Here is a 26,731-nt window from a genome sequence, read left to right on the forward strand (position 1 = left end):
AGAAGAGGAGAGGACCCTTTCAAACTCATTTTACAAGGCCAGCATTAGGCTGATACCAAAACTAGACAAGGAAACCACAAGAAAATTACAGGCCAATATCCTTAATGAACACAGATGCAAAAATCGTCAACAAAATATTAGCAAACCAAAGTCAACAATACATTAAAAGGATCATACACCATAATCAAAGGGGTTTATCCCAGGGAGGCAAGGATGGTGCAACACCTGCAAATCGGTCAATGTGATACATTACATTAACAAAATGAAAGGTAAAAATCATATGATCATCTTAACAGATGCAGAAAAAACATTTGACAAAATTCAACATTCATTCATGATAAAAATTCTCAACGAAGCGGTACAGACGGAATGGACCTAAACATAATAAAAGGATGTATGTAACAAGCCCACAGCTAACACTGTATTCAACAGTAAAAAGCTAAAAGTTTTCCTCTAAGATCAGGAACAAGACAACGTCCACTCTCATCACTTTAATTCAACATAGCACTGGAAGACCTAGCCACAGAAATTAGGCAAGAAAAAGAAATAAAAAGCATCCAAGCTGGAAAGAAAGAGGTAAAACTATCAATTTTTGCAGACAACATGAGATTATATATAGAAAACCCATAGGATGCCATCAAAAAACTGTTACAACTAACAAACAAATTCAGTAAACTTGCAGGATACAAAATCAATACACAAAAACCCTGTTTCTTTACACAAATAATTAACTATCAGAAAGAGATATTATGAAAATAATACCATTTACAACTGCATCAAAAAGCATAAACTACCTAGGAATAAATCTAACCAAGGAGGTTAAAGACCTATATACTGAAACCTACAAGACATTGACAAAAGAAACTGAAGACAGAAATAAATAGAAAGATAGTCTATGCTCATGGATTGGGATAATTAATACTGTTAAAATGTCTATACTACCCAAAGCAATCTAAAGATTCAATGAAATCCCTATCAACATTCCAATGGTATTTTTCACAAAAAGATAAACAATCCTAAAATTTGTATGGAATCACAAAAGACCTCCAATAGCCAATCTTGAGAAATAAGAACAAAGCTGGAGGCATCATGCTTTCTGGTTTCAAACTATATTACAAAGTTATACTAATCAAAACAGTATGGAGGGAGACCTTCAAGATAGCAGAGGAGTAAGACGTGGAAATCACCTTCCTCCCCACTAATATATCAGAAATACATCTACATGTGGGACAACTCCTACAGAACACCTACTGAACGCTAGCAGAAAACCTCAGACTTCCCCAAAGGCAAGAAACTCCCCACGTACCTCAGTAGGGCAAAAGAAAAAAGAGACAAAAGAATAGGGACAGGACTTGCACCTCTGGGAGGGAGCTGTGGAGGAGGAAAAGTTTCCACACACTAGGAAGCCCCTTCACTGGCAGAGACGGGGGTGGGGGTGGCGGGGGGGGGGAAGCTTCAGAGCCATGGAGGAGAGTGGAGCAACAGGGGTGGAGAGGGCAAAGTGGAGAGATTCCCACACAGAGGATCGGTGCCGACCAGCACTCTCCAGCCCGAGAGGCTTGTCTGTTCACCCACCGGGGAGGGTGGGGGCTGGGAGCTGACGGTTGGGCTTCGGAGGTCAGATCCCAGGGAGAAGACTGGGGTTGGCTGCGTGAACACAGCCTGAAGGGGGCTAGTGCGCCACAGCTAGCCAGGAAAAAGTCTGGAACTGCCTAAGAGGCAAGAAACCATTGCTTTGGGGTGTGCGAGGAGAGGGGATTCAGAGCACCACCTAAACGAGCTCCAGAGATGGGCGCGAGCCGCAGCTATCAGCGCAGACACCAGAAATGGGCATGAAATGCTAAGGCTGCTGCTGCAGCCACCAAGAAACCTGTGTGCAAGCACAGGTCACTATCCACACCTCCCCTCCCGGGAGCTTGTGCAGCCCACCACTGCCAGGGTCCCGAGATCCAGGGACAACTTCCCTGGGAGAACACACGGCATGCCTCAGGATGTTGCTATGTCATGCCGGCCTCTGCCGCCGCAGGCTTGCCCCGCATTCCATACCCCTCCCTACCGCTGGCCTGAGTGAGCCAGAGCCCCCTAATCGGCTGCTCCTTTAACCCCGTCCTGTCTGGGCGAGAACAGATGCCCTCAGGAGACCTACACGCACAGCCGGGGCCAAATCCAAAGCTGAATCCCAGCAGCTGTGAGAACAAAGAAGAGAAAGGGCAATTTCTCCCAGCAGCCTCAGGAGCAGCGGATTAAATCTCCACAATCAACTTGATGTATCTTGCATCTGTGGAATACCTGAATAGACGAGTCATTCCAAAATTGAGGTGGTGGACTTTGGGAGCAACTGTAGACCTGGGGTTTGCTTTCTGCATCTGATTTGTTTCGAGATTTATGCTTATCTTAAATCAGTATTTAGAGATTATTATCATTGGTAGATTTGTTTATTGATTTGGTCGCTCTCTTCCTTTGTTTTATATATAGAGAGACATTTCTTTTTTCTTTTTCTCTTTTTGTGAGTGTGTATGTGTACACTTCTTTGTGTGATTTTGTCTGTATAGCTTTTACCATTTGTCCTAGAGTTCTGTCTGTCCGTTTTTTTGTGTGTGTGTTTTGTTTTGTTTTTTAGTATACTTTTTAGCACTTGTTATCATTGGTGGATTTGTTTCTTAGTTTAGTTTCTCTCTCTTTTTTTCTCTTTTTTTATTACTTTTAAAGTTTCTTTTATTTTTAATAATTATTTTTCAATTTTTACTTTAATAACTATTTTATTTTATCCTTTTCTTTTTTTTATTTTTTTCTCCTTTTTCTTCTGAGCCGTGTGGATGACAGGGTCTTGGTGTTCCGACCGGGTGTCAGGCCTGTGCCTCTTGAGGTGGGAAGGCCGAGTTCAGGACACTGGTCCACTAGAGACCTCCCGGTTCCACATAACATCAAATGGCGAAAGCTCTCCCAGAGATCTCCATCTCAACGCTAAGACCCAGCTCCACTCAATGACCAGAAAGCTACAGTGCTGGACACCCTATGCCAAACAACTAGCAAGACAGGAACACAATCCCACCCATTAGCAGAGAGGTTCCTAAAATCATAATAAGGACACAGACACCCCAAAACACACCACCAGACACAGTCCTGCCCACCAGAAAGACAAGATCCAGCTTCATCCACCAAAACACAGGCACCAGTCCCCTCCACCAGGAAGCCTACACAACCCACTGAACCAACCTTACCCACTGGGGGCAGACACCAAAAACAACGGGAACTACGAACCTGCAGCCTGCAAAAAGGAGACCCCAAACACAGTAAGTTAAGCAAAATGAGAAGACAGAGAAACACACAGCAGATGAAGGAGCAAGGTAAAAACCCACCAGACCAAACAAATGACGAGGAAATAGACAGGCTACCTGAAAAAGAATTCAGATTAATAACAGTAAAGATCCAAAATCTTGGAAATAGAATGGAGAAAATATAAGAAACGTTTAACAAGGACCTAGAAGAACTAAAGAGCAAACAAACAATGATGAACAAGACAATAAATGAAATTCAAAATTCTCTAGAAGCAATCAATAGCAGAATAACTGAGGCAGAAGAACGGATAAATGACCTGGAAGATAAAATAGTGGAAATAACTACCACAGAGCAGAATAAAGAAAAAAGAATGAAAAGAATTGAGGACATTCTTACAGACCCCTGGGAGAACATTAAACGCACCAACATTCGAATTATAGGGGTCCCAGAAAAAGAAGAGAAAAAGAAAGGGACTGAGAAAATATTTGAAAAGATTACCATTGAAAATTTCCCTAATATGGGAAAGGAAATAGTTAATCAAGTGCAGGAAGCGCAGAGTCCCATAAAGGATAAATCCAAGGAGAAATGCCAAGACACATATTAATCAAACTATCAGAAATTAAATAAAAAGAAAAATATTAAAAGCAGCAAGGGAAAAACAACAAATAACATACAAAGGAATCCCCATAAGGTTAACAGCTGATCTTTCAGCAGAAACTCTGCAAGCCAGAAGGGAGTGGCAGGACATATTTAAAGGGATGAAAGGGAAAAACCTACAACCAAGATCACTCTACCCAGCAAGGATCTCATTCAGAGTCGACGGAGAAATTAAAACCTTTACAGACAAGCAAAAGCTAGAAGAATTCAGCACCACCAAATCAGCTTTACAACAAATGCTAAAGGAACTTCTCTAGGCAGGAAACACAAAAGAAGAAAAAGACCTACAATAACAAACTTAAACAACTAAGAAAATGGTAATAAGAACATACATACCGATAATTACCTTAAATGTAAATGGATTAAACGCTCCCACCAAAAGACACAGACTGGCTGAATGAACACAAAAACAAGACCCGTATATATGCTGTCTACAAGAGACCCACTTCAGATCTAGGGACACATACAGACTGAAAGTGAGGGGATGGAAAAAGATATTCCATGCAAATGGAAATCAAAAGAAAGCTGGAGCACCAATTCTCATATCAGACAAAATAGATTTTAAAATAAAGACTATTACAAGAGACAAAGAAGGACACTACATAATGATCAAGGGATCAATCCAGGAACATATAAAAAGTGTATATATTTATGCACCCAACACAGGAGCACCTCAATACATAAGGCAAACGCTAACAGCCATAAAAGGGGAAATCGAGAGTAACACAATCATAGTAGGCGACTTTAACACCCCACTTTCACCAATGGACAGATCGTCCAAAATGAAAATAAATAAGGAAACACAAGCTTTAAATGATACATTAAAAAAAAGAACTTAATTGATATTTATAGGACATTCCACCCAAAAACAACAGAATACACTTTCTTCTCAAGTGCTCATGGAACATTCTCCAGGATAGGTCATATCTTGGGTCACAGATCAAGCCTCGGTAAATTTAAGAAAATTGAAATCGTATCAAGTATCTTTTCCAACCACAACGCTATGAGACTAGATATCAATTACAGGAAAAAAATCTGTAAAAAATACAAACACATGGAGGCTAAACAATACACTACTTAATAATCAAGAGATCACTGAAGAAATCAAAGAGGAAATCAAAAAATACCTAGAAACAGATGACAATGAAAACACGGTGACCCAAAACCTATGGGATGCAGCAAAAGCAGTTCTAAGACGGAAGTTTATAGCAATACAATCCTACCTCAAGAAAAAAGAAATATCTCAAATAAACAACCTAACCTTACACCTAAAGCAATTCAAGAAAGAAGAACAAAAAACCCCCAAAGTGAGCAGAAGGAAAGAAACCATAAAGATCAGATCAGAAATAAAGAAGAAATGAAGGAAAGGATAGCAAAGATCAATAAAACTAAAGGTGATTCTTTGAGAAGATAAAGTTGATAAACCATTAGCCAGACTCATCAAGAAAAAAAGGGAGAAGACTCAAATCAATAGAACTAGAAATGAAAAAGGAGAAGTAACAACTGACACTGCAGAAATACAAAGGATCATGAAAGATTACTACAGGCAACTCTATGCCAATAAAATAGACAACCTGGAAAAAAATGGAAAAATTCTTAAAAAAGCACAACCTTCTGAGACTGAACCAAGAAGAAATAGAAAATATGAACAGACCAATCACAAGCACTGAAATTGAGACTGTGATTAAAGATCTTCCAACAAACAAAAGCCCAGGACCAGATGGCTTCACAGGCGAATTCTATCAAACATTTAGAGAAAAGCTAACACCTACCCTTCTCAAATACCTCCAAAATACAGCAGAGGGAGGAACACTCCCAAACTCATTCTACGAGGCCACCATCACGCTGACACCAAAACCAGACAAAGATGTCACAAAGAAAGAAAACTACAGGCCAATATCACTGATGAACATAGATGCAAAAATCCTCAACAAAATACTAGCAAACAGAATCCAACAGCACATTAAAAGGATCATACACCATGATCAAGTGGGGTTCATCCCAGGAATGCAAGGATTCTTCAATATACGCAAGTCAATCAATGTGATACACCATATTAACAAATTGACGGAGAAAAACCATACGATCATCTCAACAGATGCAGAAAAAGCTTTTGACAAAATTCAACACCCATTTATGATAAAAGCCCTGCAGAAAGTAGGCATAGAGGGAACTTTCCCCAACATAATAAAGGCCATATATGACAAACCCACAGCCAACATCGTTCTCAATGGTGAAAAACTGAAACCATTTCCACTAAGATCAAAACAAAACAAGGTTGCTCACTCTCACCACTATTATTCAAAATAGTTTTGGAAGTTTTAGCCACAGCAATCAGAGAAGAAAAAGTAATAAAAGGAATCCAAATCAGAAAAGAAGAAGTAAAGCTGTCACTGTTTGCAGATGACATGATACTATACATAGAGGATCCTAAAGATGCCACCAGAAAACTACTAGAGCTAATCAATGAATTTGGTAAAGTAGCAGGATACAAAATTAATGCACAGAAATTTCTTGCATTCCTATACACTAATGATGAAAAATCTGAAACAGAAATTAAGGAAACACTCCCATTTACGACTGCAACAAAAAGAAGAAAATACCGAGGAATAAACTCATCTAAGGAGACAAAAGAACTGTATGCAGAAAACTATAAGACACTGATGAAAGAAATTAAAGATGATACAAACAGATGGAGAAATATACCATGCTCTTGGATTGGAAGAATCAACATCATGTGAAAATGACTATACTACCCAAAGCAATCTATAGATTCAATGCAATCCCTATCAAACTACCAATGGCATTTTTCATAGAACTAGAACAAAAAATTTCACAATTTGTGTGAAAATACAAAAGACCCCGAACAGCCAAAGCAATATTCAGAAAGAAAAACGGAGCTGGAGGAATCAGGCTCCCTGACTTCAGGCTATACTACAAAGCTACAGTAATGAAGACAACATGGTACTGGCACAAAAGCAGAAATATCGATCAATGGAACAGGACAGAAAGCCCAGAGATAAACCCACGCACATATGGTCACCTTATTTTTGATAAAGGAGGCAAGAATATACAACGGAGAAAAGACAGCCTCTTCAGTAAGTGGTGCTGGGAAAACTGGACAACTACATGTAAAAGAATGAAGTTAGAACACTCCCTAACACCATACAGAAAAATAAACTGAAAATGGATCAAAGACCTAAATGCAAGGCCAGACACTATAAAACTCTTAGAGGAAAATATAGGCAGAACACTCTAAGACATAAATCACAGGAAGATCCTTTTTGACCCACCTCCTAGAGAAATGGAAATAAAAACAAAAATAAACAAATGGGACCTAATGAAACTGAAAAGCTTTTGCACAGCAAAGGAAACCATAAACAAGATGAAAAGACAACCCTCAGAATGGGAGAAAATATTTGCAAATGAAGCAACTGACAAAGGAGTAATCTCCAAAATTTACATGCAGCTCAATATCAAAAAAACAAACAACCCAATCCAAAAATAGGCAGAAGACCTAAATAGACATTTCTCCAAAGAAGATATACAGACTGCCAACAAACACATGAAAGAATGCTCAACATCACTAATCATTAGAGAAGTGCAAGTCAAAACTACAATGAGGTGTCACCTCACACCATTCAGAATGGCCATGATGAAAAAATCTACAAACAATAAATGCTGGAGAGGGTGTGCAGAAAAGTGTACCCTCCTGCACTGTTGGTGGGAATGTAAATTGATACAGCCACTATGGAGAACAGTATGGAGGCTCCTTAAAAAACTAAAAATAGAACTACCATACGACCCAGCCATCCCACTACTGGGCATATACCCTGAGAAAACCATAATTCAAAAAGAGTCATGTACCACAATGTTCACTGCAGCTCTATTTACAATAGCCAGGACATGGAAGCAACCTAAGTGTCCATCCACAGACGAATGGATAAAGAAGATGTGGCACATGTATACAATAGAATATTACTCAGCCATAAAAAGAAACTAAAGTGAGTTATTTGTAGTGAGGTGGATGGACCTAGAGTCTGTCATACAGAGTGAAGTCAGAAAGAGAAAAACAAATACCGTATGCTAACACATATATATGGAATCTAAAAAAAAAAAAAAAGGTTCTGAAGAACCTAGGGGCAGGACAGGAATAAAGATGCAGACATAGAGAATGGACTTGAGGACATAGGGAGAGGGAAGGATAATCTGGGATGAAGTGAGAGAGTGGCATGGACTTACATATACCCCCAAATGTAAAACATAACTAGTGGGAAGCAGCCACATAGCACAGGGAGATCAGCTCGGTGCTTTGTGACCACCTAGAGGGGTGGGATAGGAAGGGTGGGAGGGAGGGAGATGCAAGAGGGAGGAGATATGGGGATATATGTATATGTATAGTTGATTCACTTTATTATAAAGCAGAAACTAACACACCACTATAAAACAATTATACTCCAATAAAGATGTTAAAAAAAAAAAAAGTAATACACGTCCTGAAAAATGGCTTAGGCGCTCCTCCACTCCCACCCTGTGACCTCTGTTTCGGACTTGGGTCTTTGTGCTGTTTTTCAGGGACTGTTTTGAGCTTAGCTGTCCTGATATACATAGTGGTGGTACCGTTGAAAAGGACCTCAGAGTTGAGGACAGGATGAATATCAAAGTCATAATTTAATTTAAAAAAAACAGTATGGAATTGGCATAAAAACAGACACATAGATCAGTGGTACAGAGTCCAGAAATAAACCCACACATATAGGGTCAACTAATTTATGACAAAGGAGCCAAGAATATACAATGGGAAAATGAGTCTCTTCAATAAATGGTGTTGGGAAAATTGGACAGCCACATGCAAAACAATAAACGGACCACTATGTTACACTATACCCAAAAATTAATTCGAAATGGATTAAAGACATGACTGTAAGACCCAAAACCATAAAACTCCTAGAAGAAAACATAGGCAGTAAGCTCATTGACATAGGTCTTGGTGATCATTGTTTGGATCTGACACCAAAAGCAAAGGCAACAAAAGCAAAACTAAACAAGTGGGATTACATCAAACCAAAAACGCTTCTGCACAGTGAAGGAAACATCAAGAAATGAAAAGGCAACCTACAGAGTGGGAGAAAATATTTTCAAATCATACATCTGATAACGGACTAATATTCAAAACATACAAAAAAACTCACAACTCAACAGGAAAAAAAACAATCTGATTAAAAAATGGGTAGATGTGAATAGACATTTTTCCAAAGAAGACATATAGATGGCCAAAAGGTACATGAAAAGGTGCTTAACATCACTAATCATCAGGGAAATGCAAATCAAAACCGCAATGAGATACCACCTCACACCTCTCAGAATGACTATTATCAAGAAGACAAGAAATAACAAGTGCTGGCAAGGATGTGAGAAAAGGGAACCCTTGTGCACTGTTGGTGGTAATGTAAATTAGTGCAGCCACTATGGAAAACAGTATGAAGGTTCCTCAAAAATATCAAAAATAGAACTACCATACAAATCCAGCAATTCCATGTTTGGGTATTTATCTAAAGAAAACAAGAACACTAATTTGGAAAGCTATATGCACCCCCATGTTCACTGCAGCATTATATAAATTATAAAATAGCCAAAATATGGAAACAACCTAAGGGTCCATCAAGGAATGAATGGATAAAGGAAACTGTGGTGTATTATTCAGCCTTAGAAAAGAATGAAACCTTGCCATTTGTGACAACATGGATGGACCTCAAGGGCATTATGCTAAGTGAAAAAAGTCAGAGGAAGAAAACATCATATGGTCTCTATTATATGCAAAGTCATATGGGCTCTATTATATGCAGAATCTTAAAAAGAAAAAAAAAGCTCATAGAGAAAACAGATTTGTGATTGCAAGAGGTGGGAGTGGAAGAAATGGGTGAACTTGTTTTGTTTTAGTTTAAATAAATAGGAAAAACAAAATTTTTTTAAAGAAAGAGCAGGTACATTCCTTAACTCATTTTACAAGTCTGCCAAAACTGGACAATAAAACAAAATTAGAGGCCAATCTCACTCAAGAACAAAGATACAAAGTTCCTATGTTAAGTAAGAGGAAAATGTGATAATGACCAAATTCGGTTTATTCCTGGAATGCAAAGTTGATTTGGCATTAGGAAATCTATCGATATAATTTGATTCGAGAAGCAAAATAATATATTAACAATAGGAAAAGCATTTGATAAAATCGAGTATCACTCATGATATGAGCTCTTACCAAATCAAGAACAGAATGAAACTTTAATAGAGTAACAGGGAAAAAATTACACCAAGTATCATATTTAGAGAAATGTTGAAAGTTTTCCCTTTGAGAAAGGGAACTAGACAATAGTGCCCTCTACTACCACTTCTATTCACTTAGTTTATGTTATAATCTAAGTATTAGTCAGAACACTAAGAAACAAAGGTGTAACAGTTTGAAAGGAAAAAACAAGATTCTAAAAGATAAATTCTTAAAAGTAATAAACGTTTAGCACAACTGATAGATACAAGCTTGATATACAAAAGTCAATCGTATTTTTACAAACAAATGAAATCTATAAAAACTTACAATATCAAAAAATATCAAGATCTAGGAATAAAACTCTCAAAAGTTGTGAATGACTTTTGGAGAAAATTATAAACATTATTGAGAAAAATTAAAGAGGACCTAAATAAATGGAGTGGTATATCATGTTCATGAATTAGAAAGCAACATGATAAAGTTGTCAATTCTTCCTAAATTGCTCTATAGATTCCATGCAAATTCAGTCAAAATCCCTCAGTATGTTGTGTCAGTGTGTGTATGTGTGATGTGTGGGAAGTTCCAAGATGATACTAAAATTCACATAAATGTGCAAAGGGCCAAGAATAGCCAAGATGCTCTCAAAGGACAATTGGGTGGAAGAACTTGTTCTACTGAACACCAAGACTTACGATAAAGCTACAGTAAAGAAGACAGTGTGGCATCAGTGCAAGGACCAATGGAACAGAACAGACAGCCGAGAAGCACAACCAGAGACACAGGAATATCTGATTCCTGACAATAGTAGGGAAAAGACAGTGTGCTGGGCCAATTAGCTATCCATATGGAAAAAAGTAATATTGTCCTCTTCCTCACACGATGCACAAAAATTACTTTCAGGTAGATGTTAGACCTATATAAGAAAACTAAAACAATAAAGTTTCTGGAAGATGACAGAGAATATCTTCATGACCTTGGGATAGGAAAGGATATTTTAAACTGAACCTGATGTCTAGTTTAAACATAAAAGAAAACATTGATAAATCAGACTACATTAAAATTAAAAACTTTGGTTTATCAGAAGACACATTAAAAATGAAAAAGCATGCCCTTGCAGTGAGTGAGGGCTCATTTCTAGCATACAGTAAAGAACTTCTACAAATCAGCAAGTCAAAATAGGCAAGGGAGTACATGACACATTTCTGAAGGAATACAACCCAAAACAGTTATAAAAGCACAAACCTCAGTCACCTAGATCTAGTTTTAAATCTGACACTTTCCCTAAGATTTACAGACTAAAAGATTTTTACTATATATTAATATTTTCAAAACTGTTTAGATGCCCATATTAAAGTAAGCCAGTTTTCTCATTCTTTCTCTAGTCACAACTCTAAAACAAATATGTATCATTGAAAAAGTCCTGTTTAAGAAATCTTTGCCCACTCCAAGGTCAACAAAGACATTCTCCAAAAACTGAGACCCACCTACATACCCGTCAACAACAGAATGATATATAATGATATATTCACATAATGAAATACACAGTAATGAGAAGGAATAGTTAACAACTATACACAATATAGATAAATCTCACATTCATAATGCTGCAAAACAGAGTACAGTAGGATTCCATTTATATAAAATACAAAAGTAGGCAAACCTAATCTATGATGTTAAAAGTCAGGGAAGGGCTTCCCTGGTAGCGCAGTGGTTAAGAATCCACCTGCCAATGCAGGGGACAGGGGTTCAATCCCTGGTCCGGGAAGATCCTACATGCCACGGAGCAACTAAGTCCGTGTGCCACAACTACTGAGCCTGCGCTCTAGAGCCCGCATGCCACAACTACTGAAGCCCACGCGCCTAGAGCCCGTGCTCTGCAACGAGAAGCCACCGCAATGAGAAGCCCGCGCACCGCAACAAAGAGTAGCCCCCGCTCACCGCAACTAGAGAAAGCCCTCGCGCAGCAACGAAGACCCAATGCAGCCAAAAATAAAATAATAAATAAAATTAAATTAAAAAAAAAAAGTCATGGAAATGGCAGGGGGATGATAGGGCGGCAAGTGACCAAAAGGGCAAACAAAAGGGGCTTCTGAAAGTGGCTGGTCATGTTCACTTTCTTGATCTGGCTGCTGGTACACAAGTGTGCTCAGTTTGTGAATATTCACTAAACTGTTCACTACTGATGTGTACTTTCTGTACATATATTAAATTTTAATAATTTTTTGATGTGTGCTTTCTGTACATATATTAAATTTTAATAATTTTTTAAATGTGAAAGAGTACCTATTTTTCAAAATTGGTTAGGGGATATGAGAGCAAAAAAGTTTGAAGTCCACTACCTCAGGTCAAAGCACAGAAATTAAATAACTAACAAAAACTAAAAAAGCAGGTATTAGACAACATGCTAATTACCAAAAAATATTGATAGAGCTGTCAAACCAACTAGAGACTCTCAAACTTACAGTAACAATGGTTTGAAACTATTTGAACCCTGAAAGATAAACTGATTTGTATCTAGATTAGTGACTAATGCTGATTCATAAAGATCCAAGACAAGCAACTTGACCTTACAGGTTTTTTTTAAATTTATTTTATTCAAGTACAGTTGATTTACAATGTTTTGTTAATTTCTGCAGTACAGCAAAGTGATTCAGTGATATATATATATATATATATACATTCTTCTTCACATTCTTTTTTTTTTTCCCCCCACATTCTTTTCCATTATGGTTTATCACAGGATATTGAATATAGTTTCAGTAGGTTTTTATTAAATAAAAGGGTCTTTCAAATCTTAGAAATGAATAGATTCACACATCTAGTCAAATCTCCTAATTTTATATACAAACGAAGAAACCAACGTCCTTTGAAGTTGGGTGATTTGTCCAAGGTCATAAGCAGCTCTTGATAAGTAGAAACAACTGAAACTATTTAATTAAGTTCTGCCCTCCGCCAATTTTCTCTAAGTTCTAGGGGATTTCCACCCACCAAGAGTACTTGTTTACTGACAGTGTCCCTCAATACATACCATATTCAATTGAAACATTTTCATCCAAATTTTACCAACTCAAAATTAATTTCTTTGCCATCCATGACTAATAGCCAAAAGCTGTTTCTGGGGCAGAAAAGATAAGACTTTCTAAAGTAAAGCTCATGATGTGCAACCTAACAGATAACTTTCTGTTTACACTAAGTGATGACTGTGACATCAATCTTAAGGCATATGTCACAATTTAGAATGACAATGGCACCTATAGCATACTGTACCCTGAAAAAGACAAAATAAAATCAATCATGACCACAAACTGAAGCCAACACATACAAACAAATGTGCTAAATTAGTAACAAATTATTGTACTAACTTAATATTAATTTCTCAATCAAAATTATAAGTACTTTCTGCAATTCATTCCAGTTAGCTTCTACATCCAATATGAAGTATGCTTTTTATATATCTTTAACATTTTAAAAAGAATGTCGTCATTCTGAAGCTAAATCCACCAAAAGTGAACAGTACATAAAACCCATTTAGTCCAACATATTTTTAAATTATAAAAATGCTTTAGTCTCCACCCTAACACCATAGCATTCTTTCCTCTATCATAGGACTCCTCATTTCAAACTATAAAGTTCAGTGCCAAGATGAATCCCTGAACTTGCCAACCCCAGGGGAAACACCTGGCCTTTTGAGGACCTGCAGAAAGCTTACATCAGAAAGTGGTTTTATGGCCACAGAAACTTATTCACTAAAGATTAAAAATGACCTAACAACTAAATGCAACATGGTACCCTCGAATGGATCCTAAAACAGAAAAGGACATTAGTGGGAAAACTAGTGAAATCAAATAAAATCAGTTTAGCTAATAATAATATACCAATGTTAGTGTCTTAGTTTTGACAAACGTACCATCACTACGTATACCTGGATGAAAGGTATATGGAATTCTGTACTATTTTTGCCTATTTTTAAAAAAAATAACTCAGCGAGAATTACCAAAAGTCAAAAGTTTGCACCTCAATTCTGACCCAATCACATGTCCACAGTCAGTATCTTCAAGCAATGTTGTCTCCACATCCCTACGAAGCCTAAAAAGGGGATGAGGAGAGGTTCCCAGAAGGGACTCTTTAAATGCCACCTATTTCTCCAATATTACTAAATAAAATAAAACCCAGAAAAGCCACAAACACACACACAAAAAAAGATGCTTACTTTAGGCAGGGATGAAAATGAAAAGCTATGAAACTATTTCTCAGTGGAAAGGGAGGAGAATAATCCTTTTTAAGTACAAAAGAGGGACTTCCCTCTATTGGTCCAGTGGCTAAGACGCTGCGCTCCCAATTCAGGGGGCCCGGGTTCGATCCTCGGTCGGGGAACTAGATCCCACATGCCGCAACTAAAGATCCCGCATGCTGCAACTAAGACCCGGCGCAGCCAAATAAATAAACAAACAAATAAATAAATAAATATTAAGTACAACAGATATGGGCAGTGGACAGCCAAGTAGAGAGGGGTATTCTAGCAGTCCTAAAACAGTAAAGCTTAATAATATATATATAACATTTCTCATGCACCCACCAATGGGCCAGGTACCGTTTTAACTGCTTTATATATATTAACACATTTAATCCTCCCAAGAACCTTGTAAAATAGGCAGTACTTATATCCACATTTTACATATGAGAAGTTCTGTAAGTGATGGAACAGAGACTGAGGGCAACCACTACACTACACAGCTTTTTGAGGAGCCAAGCCAGGAAAAAGCTCCTGCCTTCTAGAGACCAGGTCCCACTACTTACCCTGTCCTTAGCCTCCACCAGAAGAAAGCCCTCGGCCCAAGGCTTGGGAGTTCTTGCTGGAATCGTGAAGGAATGTGACCCCACCACGCCATCTTCAAGATTGTGTTCATAATCTTTCAGTACCTGATGCACTCAGTGCATATTCTTGTTGAGACACTGTTATACGTAGAAGTTAGTTTTTATAGTACTATCAGTCTTCAAATTCAGATATGCTGGGCTGGCCTGGGAATCTAAATGCCATATGTGACATTATTTCTGTGGGAAAATGGTGCTGACTTCCTAAAAGAAAGTCTTATAAATGAACCATTTAGAAATTAAGGCTCTGTCTACACAGACTCTGGCCTTATAGTTAAACAAATTTTAATAAAGACTACGATTACTAAAATAATCCAGTTTTGCTCATAACGTCAAAGTGGCACAGTTCCTTATACCTAACACAATAGAAATGGTGTTACTGAAAAAAATCAGTTTAATATTTTATGAATTTCCTGCACTATGGCCAATTTTGGATGTATCCAGCAATGCATATACTGCTCTCCCTGGCCCCCCCTAAGCTTTGCACTTAAAAATTATTAACAAATAAATAAATATATCTTACACACACACAAACACACACCCAGAACAGAAGGGGTGTTATATCAGAAGGTAGCTAAAGTAGTAATAGCAGCAGTAATAATGATGATGACAAAGTAATAATAATAGCAAGAAGAACTAACTCTTTTTGAGCATTTACCATTGCTAGGCATGTTCTAAATACTGTACATCCTCTGGCTCATTTAATCCTCATGAAAATCCTGTGAGGTAGATATTACACTATCCCAATTTCAAAAATGAGGAAACAGGTCAGAGATTAAGCAACTTGCCCAAGATCACAGAGCTAGTTAGTGTCAAAAGTAAGATCTGAACATTTGAGCATTTTACCCCTAGAGATTTTATTTTTAACCACTGCAATCTGTGTGTAATTAAATAATCTAGTAAACTCTTAAAATAAACAGTACTTAACTCAAATTCATTTTGAAAACAAGATTGGTTTGGAGACAAAGAAAAAAAGGTCCCATCTCGCCTTTTATTAGAAATATGTCCTTCAACCAAGCTAAGACTGAACACATTTATGGGTAACAAATTCTAAATGTATTTTGCTTTGCTTTTATCACTTTGAAATCCCTCAATTGTTTGAACCATACAAACGGTGGTAACAGCATGCAACTTCAACAACAAACTAATAAAACTTTACTTTAAAATCTTTTGATTAAAAAAAAAAACACTGTCCATGTTTACCACTAAGTAAACTTGGGTAAAATAACTGCAAGAGTTCCAATACCCTTGAAAAGTTTTAGAACAGCAGCAAGAAATAGCGGGAACAACATATTCCTTTTATGACAAAGAAAAATTCTGTTTTTTCCACAACACTGTAACATCTGCTCTAAGGACAAACATTCACCACAAACATTAACCTGGGATAGACTGAACTTCAATTGTATTTCAAAACATGTGCCTAAATTCAGAAATTCTCCGCTGACCATCTAAAAAGACTAACAGTTTATCTCCCAGAAGAGCCACCTGATCCACATAACAGATCACTTTGGATAGCTTAACCTGTGCTCCCTACCATCCCATGAGTAATTAACAAAAAGCATGCAACCCCTAACAACTTCTGGAGCACAAGCTGTTTTTTTCAATCACCTACTTGAACCTCAGAACTTGCCTTCCCAGGAAACAAAGATCTAAGGTGCCAGGTTTCCAAGCTAGTCCACTAAAGCTTAAACACCCATAAGGTTACAGGTATAATAAAATACCGAACCTGCATGGGCAATGTTTCTATGGGAAAACCCATTTAACAGTCAACTTAGAATAAAAGAATATCCCTGCCCCACTAAGCCTTGGAAGTAAAAAAGAATTCTTCCCTCCTCTAACTGGGAGTCAGCTCCCCTAGGACCACAGGCCTAGGCTTCCATGATCAAGGCCAAGGCGGAGGAAAGGCATGAAAGAGGGCAGTCGACAGTGTATCAGGCTTCAGAGTTAGAAGGACAAAAAGGCAGAGCTGTAGTGGAAGGAGATCCTGGGATGAGGAAGGCACGACCTACTTGGGAACAAAGGATGAAGGGTGGGATGGCAGCTAAAAGGAGCAAGGAAAAAGTGTGTGAGGGTCGGGGTGGGCTGCAGAAGACAATGAGGGAACAGTGGCTACTCCTGCAGCAGATGGGCTTTTACAAACTTTCCTCCTTAATGCTTCAGAGAGAGAAGGAAAAGAAACCGTGGCAAGGGTCTTGACACTGTCTCCCTCTCTCTGGCTACTCTCATTCTCCTTTGCAAGAAAGAATGGAGTGGGTAAAGGGCTCTTGTCCGGGTCCCTCTTGACCTCCTAGAGCACACGGGTTTGGAGAAGGGGAGTGGACTCAGAGTCGTTTCCTTGCCCTCCTTGTCATCATTCATTCTGCCGAAGACTTCAGTGTCAATTGAGAACTAATGGAAAGCTCCAGATACCAGCAGGAACAGCATCAGAAAGAGAGGAAGGAAAGGAAGGAGAGAAATTTGAAGCAGGAGAGAAGTGGGATGTTAGAGGGTCAGACAAATAAATTAATAGAACTGCCAATAAATTAAACTATAATAAATGTTCTTAAATGTTTAGGATTAATTCATTTTGACAGTCTCAAAAATTTCATAGGACCATTTCACTTTTAGACAAATGAATATTTGTGGTCATGGTAATAAACTGAGGCTTATTATAAGGAAGGTATGAAAATAAACTTCTAAATACATATGAGACAATCTCCTGGTGTCTTTTCTTTATATAGTGGCAATATAAATCATTTCAAAAAGGCTTTTTTATTTACTTGGTGAGCACTCAGTTACATTATCATTTGTTGATTTTTTCGCCTCAGTAGCCCAAATACGGTAATTACCTTCACAAGTAAGGAATATATTTAACCCTTTCTTGGGAGTATAACTATTATGAAAAACTTGCTCTTTCATTACCAAACATCGCCCATGAGGACTTCAAGATATTATATTTCAAGCAAAGCTCCAAACTCCATAAAACATAAGCAGATGCGTCCTGAGGAGCACAGGACTTTTTTTCCTTCCGGCCTCTTATGCCCATGTTTCCAGAACTTCCAGCCAGGGATAATTAATTCGACAGGTAAACCTAACCAAATGACCTGGTAGAGGATGAGTGCCAGCACTTAGCATTCTTTTTTTTTTTTTAATTTCAGCTTTCAGCGGCTACTCTTCCAGTTTAACTCTCTCTTGAGCAGAGATAATGGCCAGGTAGGCAAGTTCAGCATCAAGTCAAAGATGCAAGAGCAGAGACCAGTGGGGGACAAAAGTGACCAATGACCATGCACTGCGAAGATGTTTCTACTGTTTCACCAGCGTCTCAGGTCTTTCACTCCCTAGCCCCATAAAAGATTATGCTGGATCCCAGAAGAGCTGCTGTATTTTCTGCAAACCACAAACTGGGTCCAAAACCTCTGTACTAAATTAAAGAGAAGAAAAACATCTGCTATCAAGTACTTCACTTGCTGGAGAAGGTGGGTGGGTGGGTATGTGTGCGTAAACCTCCACGTTATGATGAAGCAAATTCAAATCCTTATAAACAGTTCATATTTTATTTTAGTAATATAATTTGAAAAGCTACTCAGGACCAGAATAAACAAGATATCTGATCTTTGAAGTATCTTGGGCATGCTGAAACTAAAGGCAAAGATACTGAAAACATTTGAATTTCAGATAGGTCACTACCGACTACTAGGAATCCTCACTAATCAGCAGACTTCTGCTAAAATGTTAACCTCTGGCTAGAAAATGGAAAAATCTGCAAAGAAAAAAAAAAAAAGAGATTATCTTCAGCCACGGACACTGAAAGCTTTTAAGATTACCAACAGAATTGAAAGGTTTCTTTGTAACAAAAATTTCCATTTTCATAAAATGTATATTAATCAGCACATACACTTATGCAGAGTATAGTAGAAAAATCACGTATTCTAGAATCAGACACACATGAGTTTGAGTTCTAGCTCCACAATTTACCAGCTATATGACCTACTCAGAAAAGTTACGGAAGAATACTGGAGGTTAGTGTTTATCTGTACAACAAAGATAACATCTTTAGCACAGGGTAGCTATGAGGATTAAATGCAAACATACATAACCCACCAAGCCCAGTGCCTGAATACTCATTGTTAGCTCCCTTTGCTCCAACACAAACTGTACAGAGTGTGTTGACAGTGTGTCAAAGAAACATGTGGAAAAAAATTCAGAGTGACAGAACACAGATTATTACGTTCGGTCAAATATAAAGATAAAAATCACATATGTAATATTTACCTTCACTAAAGTGTGGAAAAGAAGCTAAGTTTGTCAAATTGTTTTTCTTTCCCATTCATTCTTGTTCTTTTACAAACCAGAAATAAATACATCACATGCCAAAATTGTTGTCTGGTTGACAAACGTTGCTGATGAACATGGAATTGATAAGCCCCGTCTGGACCAAAGGTGACAAGTTTTCTTAACCAATTTAAATAAATTACGTTTCAGTAAGGACATAAATGCTTTGCATCAACGGTATGAACTTCTGACTTTATATGCAGCTTACTTTATAACCCACCTTGTCCCCCATCCCATCCCCCCAAATCCTGCTTTTAGGCACCTTAATAAGCCGGCACACAGCACTAAATTATAGAATTCTAACTGGGAATAACTCTAATCTGTTGTTGGACCTCAGAGGACTGCTTGTGTGATCTTCTTTAAATGAACGTCGACAGTATTTTCTCCTTACTCCACACCTGCCAACAATCATTTGCAAACCTCTTTCAGAACAATTACTACTATCACTACTGACCGTCCCCAGGTCTCTCAACACCCTCGACAACCCCAACCTTGGTGCTGCTAGTCTTTATTCCCAAACGCTTTGCTGGGGCTTGAAACCAGTCCACAGAGGTTCACTACTTGCAATGCCCAGGGTCCGGCGAGGAAGGACATCATCCCTCTCGGCTCGGGGGGCGAAGGCCAACCCAGGCCCCCGGCCACTCCCTCTCTCCTCGGCCTCCAGGGGCGTCCCGGGAGGGCGCGGGCGCGCCAGGCCCTGCGCAAACCTCCGGCAACCCCGCAGTTCCCGGAGTCCGCCGCAGCCCCAGGCCGAGACGAGCCCTCGGGACACCCGCAGACCAGCACACGCCCAGCGCCCGGGAGAGGGGTCACCGGGACGACCCCAGGGCCACCCCCGACGTCCCGGCTCGGGCAGGTGCCGGGCCTCCTCGCGGACACTCACCCGCAGCCGCTGCTCCCCGTCCGCCGCTGCCGCCGCCTTGCCCTCACGCCAGTCGCCAGCTCCCACGGGGGGTCCGGCCCCGGCGCCGCTTCTCCGCCCGACCCCCCCCTTGGGTGCGCGCTGCGCGGGGCCCGGGTCCGGTGAGAGGAGGAGCAGCCGCCGCCGCCGCCGCCCCCTTTCCTCCCTCCTCCTTCAATGCGTCCCTCCCACCGAGACCCGCCTCGTGTTTCCTGGATCCGGTCTCGGCGAGAGCTTGGCAAGCGAACCTCCGGCTTCAGGGTTCGCGTCGAGCGCCGTCGCTCGCCAGGCACAAAGATGGCGCCGCCGGGGGACTGCTGATGGCGATCTCGCGAAGCTTCCCCCACAACCACGGGAGGGCGGGGACCCACAGGAAAGGCGGTCAATGAGGGTAACCTAAGCTGACTTCACAGCAAACGCTACCCCATATCGGAAACGTGCAGCACCAGGCGAAAGTTATTGCGCCTGCGCGCGGAAGGACGAGGACGCATGCCCAGAACAGCCCCTGAAATAGGACCCAGTTCTCCGTGTTTTACCTGTTTCCTCTGGAAGCGCGGGGCGGAGAAGGAGGGGGCGGAGCAACCAGGACCGAAACCAGGGAGAGGATTGGGCGGGACCCGGAGGCGAAGTGAGAGACGTCCCGTAAGGCTTGGTCATCCCTCCAGAGCACGAAGAGCCTACACACTTTGGCGTCTCCGGGAGTCCTCCGACCCCTTCCTCTCCCTACTCTCCCTGTCACCGAGTATTCTTTGCAAAGCCTCAGTTGCCCCTTCATCCTGTTGTCGGTTCGCTTGCTGTATGCAACCACAGCCCTCCTGTTTCTCAGATCACCATCTAACTTTCTCTTTCATTTTGGCACTACATGAGCCTTCCAAATCTCATACTAAAATAGCTGCTTCTGCTGCTGATTTATTTTTCCTCGCTCATTCATTTATTCATTCATTCAAACTCTCTGTTTTTCAGAGTTTCCTATGTGCCAGGTACTGAGGAAACAGATGTGCTCTGACCTCAGGGATCTGTTGGCCTAGGATGGAGATGGGTGAGAAAAAAACAATGATGACAGTTCAGTACAGTGAATTCTGTGATAGAAATGAGTACAGAGAGGAGTGACAGATATTGGAGGCGGGGTGTCATGAAATACTCTATCAAAGAGAAAATTCTTGAGGGGAGTCTCACAGTCATGGGATTTAGTCCAGTGAATCAGTCGGGGTGATGTCAGGAAACAAACCACCCCCAGTATTTTCACGGAGAGAATTTAATATAAAGAATTGATCATTATATAACCAAAAAGGCAAGAAGAGAACCCTTAAATATATTGTTGAGGTAGCAACTGCAGGAAGCAGCTACTATGCCTAGAACTAGTGGAACCAAGGAAAGCAGTTGGGATTATTACAGTCATCACAATTTAGATATTTAGACCAGGGACCTTGTGGAGCTGAAACTCAGACCTCTGAGGAGGAAGCAGCATCTGCCGATGCTGGTGTCTCCGAGGGAGGCTCCAGATGCTGTGTCTGCAAGTGTGGGGAAAACTGCAAACTGCATCCAACTGCTGCTATGGGAAGGAACTGCCACTGTCCTGAGAGCTTCCAGTCTCCCTGCAGCCTGGGAATGAGAGTGAGACACATAAAGCAGAGCTGAACCCGGCCCACATTCTGAAGCAGAGCAGCTCCAGTGTTGAGAACCACTCATTTTAGAAGCTGGATGTGGTCAGAAAGGGAGCCATTCGCTCCTGTCACACACCCACGCGTAGTGGGAACCAGTGTGTTAAAACATTTGTAGAAAACCTGCTTCAAGTTCGGGGTTTCGTACCAAACAGAGCTGCCCCAGCCAACTCTCAAAACCATGAGTGAGCAATAAATGTGTACTGTAGTGTGGCACTGAGACTTTTGCTTATTACATGGCAAAAGTGGAACAGCAGCTCTAGCCACAAAGTGAGCAGGAGTTAGTCTCCTTCTGTCTTCTTGCTCCGCCATCCCTAGATTGCCATCCTAGTATATTTGGTCCAGAATGGCTCAGCACCACATGACATTCCAGTCATTAGGAAAAGGCAGGCCTACCCATTTTCTTTAAGGGCACTATCCATGGGTTGTTAACATCACTTAATCATATTACTGTATCTACCTGCAGGGTAGACTGGGAAATGGGGTCTCGTTCTAAGCAGTCTTGTCCCTAGCTAAACATTCTATGACTTTGGAAAAAAGGTTGGGAGGACAACCAGCAGCCCCATAAAATAATCAAAACTCAGATCTTGACTTAAAATTATTTCTTCCCTCGCCCAATTGGGTCCTGCCCCCAGTGAGGAGCTTGAAGTCAAAGAAGCAGGTATAACCCTTATCTTCCTGTTCCTTAGGCTTCTATTTCTCCTCCCCTGTTTTGCTAACCGCAGTTTCTTCTCCTCTAGGGAATAAGAGGGTGGGAATGGAGGTGGGCAAATTATTGCTTTACAGGTACAATCATAAGATAGCTTTGTCCTCTCTGGATATGACAGGTGTCTAAAGTCAGCTCTCTCTCTCTCTCCCGGTTTCATTTGGGGGTTCTTCTTAGGCTCCCACTGGGAAGATTTGATAGCACATCCTAGGACACAAATGATGCTCTTTCTTCTATCTGGCCTCTCTCTCCTCAGCCCCTTGTCTCTTTTACTTTTTGATGCTGCTGTAAGTCCTCTCTAGGCTGTCAGTGCTTTCTATGTGATAGGCATCCAAATGCTGGCTCTCTCTTGGAGTGAGTATGATTCTTCAGCACGTTCCTCATGGCACAGTTGTTTGATATGAATCAAGCTTTTCTAACTTCTTCTCAGTTCCTGCCATTTGTAGAATACCCAGAACTTCTTACTTCTGGTATCTCCTCATCCATTGGCAGGGCACAAGCAAGAGGCTCAAACTTTTTTGCTTTCTACGGAAGTCACTTGATCTGTGGGAAACTCACAGATCGTGACCATGTTGAACAACAGACATGCTACCCTGTCATTGCTGCTCAGCAAGCTTCCTGCCTTCAGAATTCTTCTGGCAAGAAGCAGGCAGCAGTGTCTATATCAACACAGCTCTCCAAACTCCAGAGATACGTGGTTGGCTCTCCCTAATATTCTCTCTCTAGATTGGACCTATAGGTAGCTGCAGTCCAGTAACCAAGCAGCTGGAGAATGATACATCTTGAAGACACTCCTCACTCAGCTCAGAAGCCCCCTCACTTGGCTTTGCCTTCCCCAATGGGAGAGAAAATCTACAACACTCTCTCAAAGATGATAACTAATAAAAATCTCCCTTCTAGTCTTCTCTTTTTTAAGCTGGAGGAAGTGTTTGAGTGATACAAAGTCACACAGCCAGTTTTGCCACCTCCTGATGAGCCTTTAGGGAAGGCCCTAGAAGCTCTCTCCCAGAAGTTCGTTGCAGCACTATCTACAATAGCCAGGACATGGAAGCAACCTAAATGTCCACTGACAGATGAATGGATAAAGAAGATGTGACACATATATACAATGGAATATTACTCAGCCATGAAAAGGAACAAAATAGTGCCATTTGCAGAGATGTGGATGGACCTAGAGATTGTCATACACAGTGAAGTAAGTCAGAAAGAGAAAAACAAATATTGTATAATATCTCTTATATATATGTGGAATCTAGAAAAGTGGTACAGATGAACTTATCTGCAAAGCAGAAATAGAGTCATAGATGTAGAGAACAAACTTATGGTTACCAAGAGGGGAAGCGGGGGGTGGGATGAATTGGGAGATTGGAATTGACATATATACACTACTATGTATAAAATAGATAACTAATGAGAACCTACTGCATAGCACAGGGAACTCTATTCAGTGCTCTGTGGTGACCTAGATGGGAAAGAAATCTAAAAAAGGTGGATATATGTATACGTATAACTGATTCACTTTGCTGTACAGCAGAAACTAACACAACATTGTAAAGCAACTATACTCCAATAAAAATTAATTAAAAAAAAAGAATGTGGTAGAATTTGGAATGTATCCTCTTCAGCTGTATCAGACACATGTACCATTTCATATATTTTTGGCTTCACTTGTTGAATTAATAAACTATCGCCATGTAACCAAACCACTTTAAAACATAATAGTCTAATATAATAACCATTTTATTTGTTCATTATGCAATAGATTCTCAATTTGTGTTGGGCTCAGCTGGGCAGCACTTCTTCTGGTCTCACCCAAGGTTACTTATGGTGATAAGAATAGAGGCGATTTGGGGACTTTCCTGGTGGTCCAGTGGCTAAGACTCCATGCTCCCAATGCAGGGGTCCTGGGCTTGATCCCTGGTCAGGGAACTAGATTCCATAAGCCGCAACTAAGGGTTCACATGCCACAACTAAAGATCCTGCACACAGCAACGAAGATCCCACGTGCCACAACTAAGACCCGGCGCAGCCAAATAAATAAATAAAATAAATATATATTTTTTAAATGTTAAAAAAAAAAGAATAGAGGCAGTTCATGGCACCAACAAGGACTCCCTCTCACCAAGTCACCTCAGCTCAACAGAGTATGGTCTAAAATCTAAAATGTTAGCTGGGCCTTTAATGGGCCATTCATTAGACTGTCTGCTTCTGAATGATGAGGCATATGATGAGACCAGTGATTCTCATGGTCATGTACAACTCCTTTGCAGTAACACGGGTCCATTGGTTTTAGGCAGTACTGTGTGGGATACCACATCAATAGGTGACCGTTTTGTAAACTCTTGAATGATGGTGCTGCTGGGGGAACTGTGAATAGGAAAGGCAAACTCATAATGAGAGTCTGAATCAGTTCTGGAAAGAATGAATTTCTGCCCCACTGTCACACACACACCCCCTGTGGAAGGGATCCAAAGTAATCAATTTGCCCAAGTGGCTGGCTGGTCTCCTTGAGAAGCAGTGCCATAATATGGCTCAGTGTTGGTTTCTTCAGGTGGTGGATTGGGCCAGTAGTAGCTAATTGTGCCTTAATGAGAGGGAACCCTTGTTGGACCTGAAGGGCCAGCCTGGGTTCTGTTGGCAGGATCACTTGCTCTGCCTTCTTGTAGAATAAGCCTACGAGGAAACTTATTGGTGACAGGCTGCTTGGTGCTAGGAAATCTGGATTTGGGGTGCCAGCTGTTTATAGGCATTATCTGGGACTCTGAGGCTGATAAGATGTTACAGTCCTTCTGTGAGGGAAGGAAGTCCCACGGGAAGCTGAGCTTGGGTGCAACCCACCCCTCTGGGAGAAGGGCAGATCTCTGGTTCCAGTTAGCTTTTTGCCTGCAACCCAGCATGAATCTTCAGGATCAACTTCAGACAAATTTGAACTAAAAATACTATACTTAAATTATGTTAATTTTCACTTCTGTGTAGACCCCTTGATTTATTTTTACCTTGTGATTTGGTGATTCTCAATGGGAAAGGGGCTCCTTATAATCTAAAATTTCCCCTATAATCTACTTTGCTTCCCACCTAAGCTTCATTTAGTACTTGCCCCTGTACTGGCCAGTACCCTAAATAATGAGTGTGTCAGAATGCCTTCTGAGCTTGCTGGAAGAACTAAAGGTAGCCTCCCCTCACTTTCCCTATCATAACGAACAACAAAATTGAGCCCCTTTATACAAAGACACCTAAAGAGGGGAAAAATTATTAATTAAGTGCAAAAGACAAAGAAGGAAGAGACACCAGTTGCCCATCACCCCCACCGTTTTACCCTTGGTCCCAGGACAGGACATGCCCATTTTTTCAAAATTCTCCTACTTGGGAGTTGTATATCTGGTGATGGATAATGGGTTAGTGCTCCTCCTGGAACGTGATTCACCTATACTCACCAGGACTCTTTTTGGAACAAGCCAGAGGAATAGGGTTGGGTCTCAGGCTGTCACCCGAACTGGATGCATATAGTACACCAATCTCAGCAACACCAGCTGGTGGCCAGGATCAATCCTTTCACATTCCTCCCTTTCTCTGCTAGACCCCACTACTAAACACCAGTGCCTCCATCCAGTGGGTCAACTCCCCACTGGATCAACTCTACCAAGGCAGTCATCTCAGGAGAGCTAACCTTTCTCTCAGAAGAAAGAGTTTCATTAAAATTGGCCCAACATCTTTTTCCTGTTTGGAGTCAAAAGTCAATTAATAATAGGGATAGAAACATTTAGGGAGCCAGTTCTCTAAACCAGTACAAAGTAACCTTTAAATTTTTTTCCCCAAAAGTCCATTTCAAATAGACAATATGTTTAATATTTACTGCTAAATAGATGTATTGTGACTTTCCTTAATGCTAGGTCAGCTCAACGGTGCTGTAAGAGAATCCTCATACACAGGCTGACAGAGCCCACCTTCCTCAACTGTTAAGTTGAAAGAATCACAAATAGATTTCTTTTAAAAAAAAATCTCTTCTCTAGGAAGCCAGCAAAGTAGGTTTGCTACAGATCCAGTGGGTGGATAATGGTGGATGGGACCCCTCCGAGAAGGGA

At 40.4% G+C, this 26,731-nt stretch overlaps 1 protein-coding gene across 3 annotated transcripts in view; it reads right to left on the minus strand.

Annotated features, from left to right (window-relative positions):
• TAB3 (TGF-beta activated kinase 1 (MAP3K7) binding protein 3) overlaps window positions 1-20,886 on the minus strand; it is a 100,645-nt gene extending 79,759 nt beyond the window's left edge. For 2 of the 3 annotated variants that reach the window (XM_061178951.1, XM_061178949.1), the window contains exon 1: window positions 20,265-20,434. The gene's annotated coding sequence lies outside the window, so the exon portion shown is untranslated. Of the gene's footprint in view, window positions 1-20,264; window positions 20,435-20,818 lie in introns of those variants that run through there. The other variant, XM_061178950.1, reaches the window with a different exon arrangement.
• Between the last annotated feature and the right edge of the window lie 5,845 nt (window positions 20,887-26,731).

This window comes from Eubalaena glacialis, chromosome X (assembly GCF_028564815.1).
Source record: "Eubalaena glacialis isolate mEubGla1 chromosome X, mEubGla1.1.hap2.+ XY, whole genome shotgun sequence".
Taxonomy (NCBI): Eukaryota; Metazoa; Chordata; class Mammalia; order Artiodactyla; family Balaenidae; genus Eubalaena; species Eubalaena glacialis.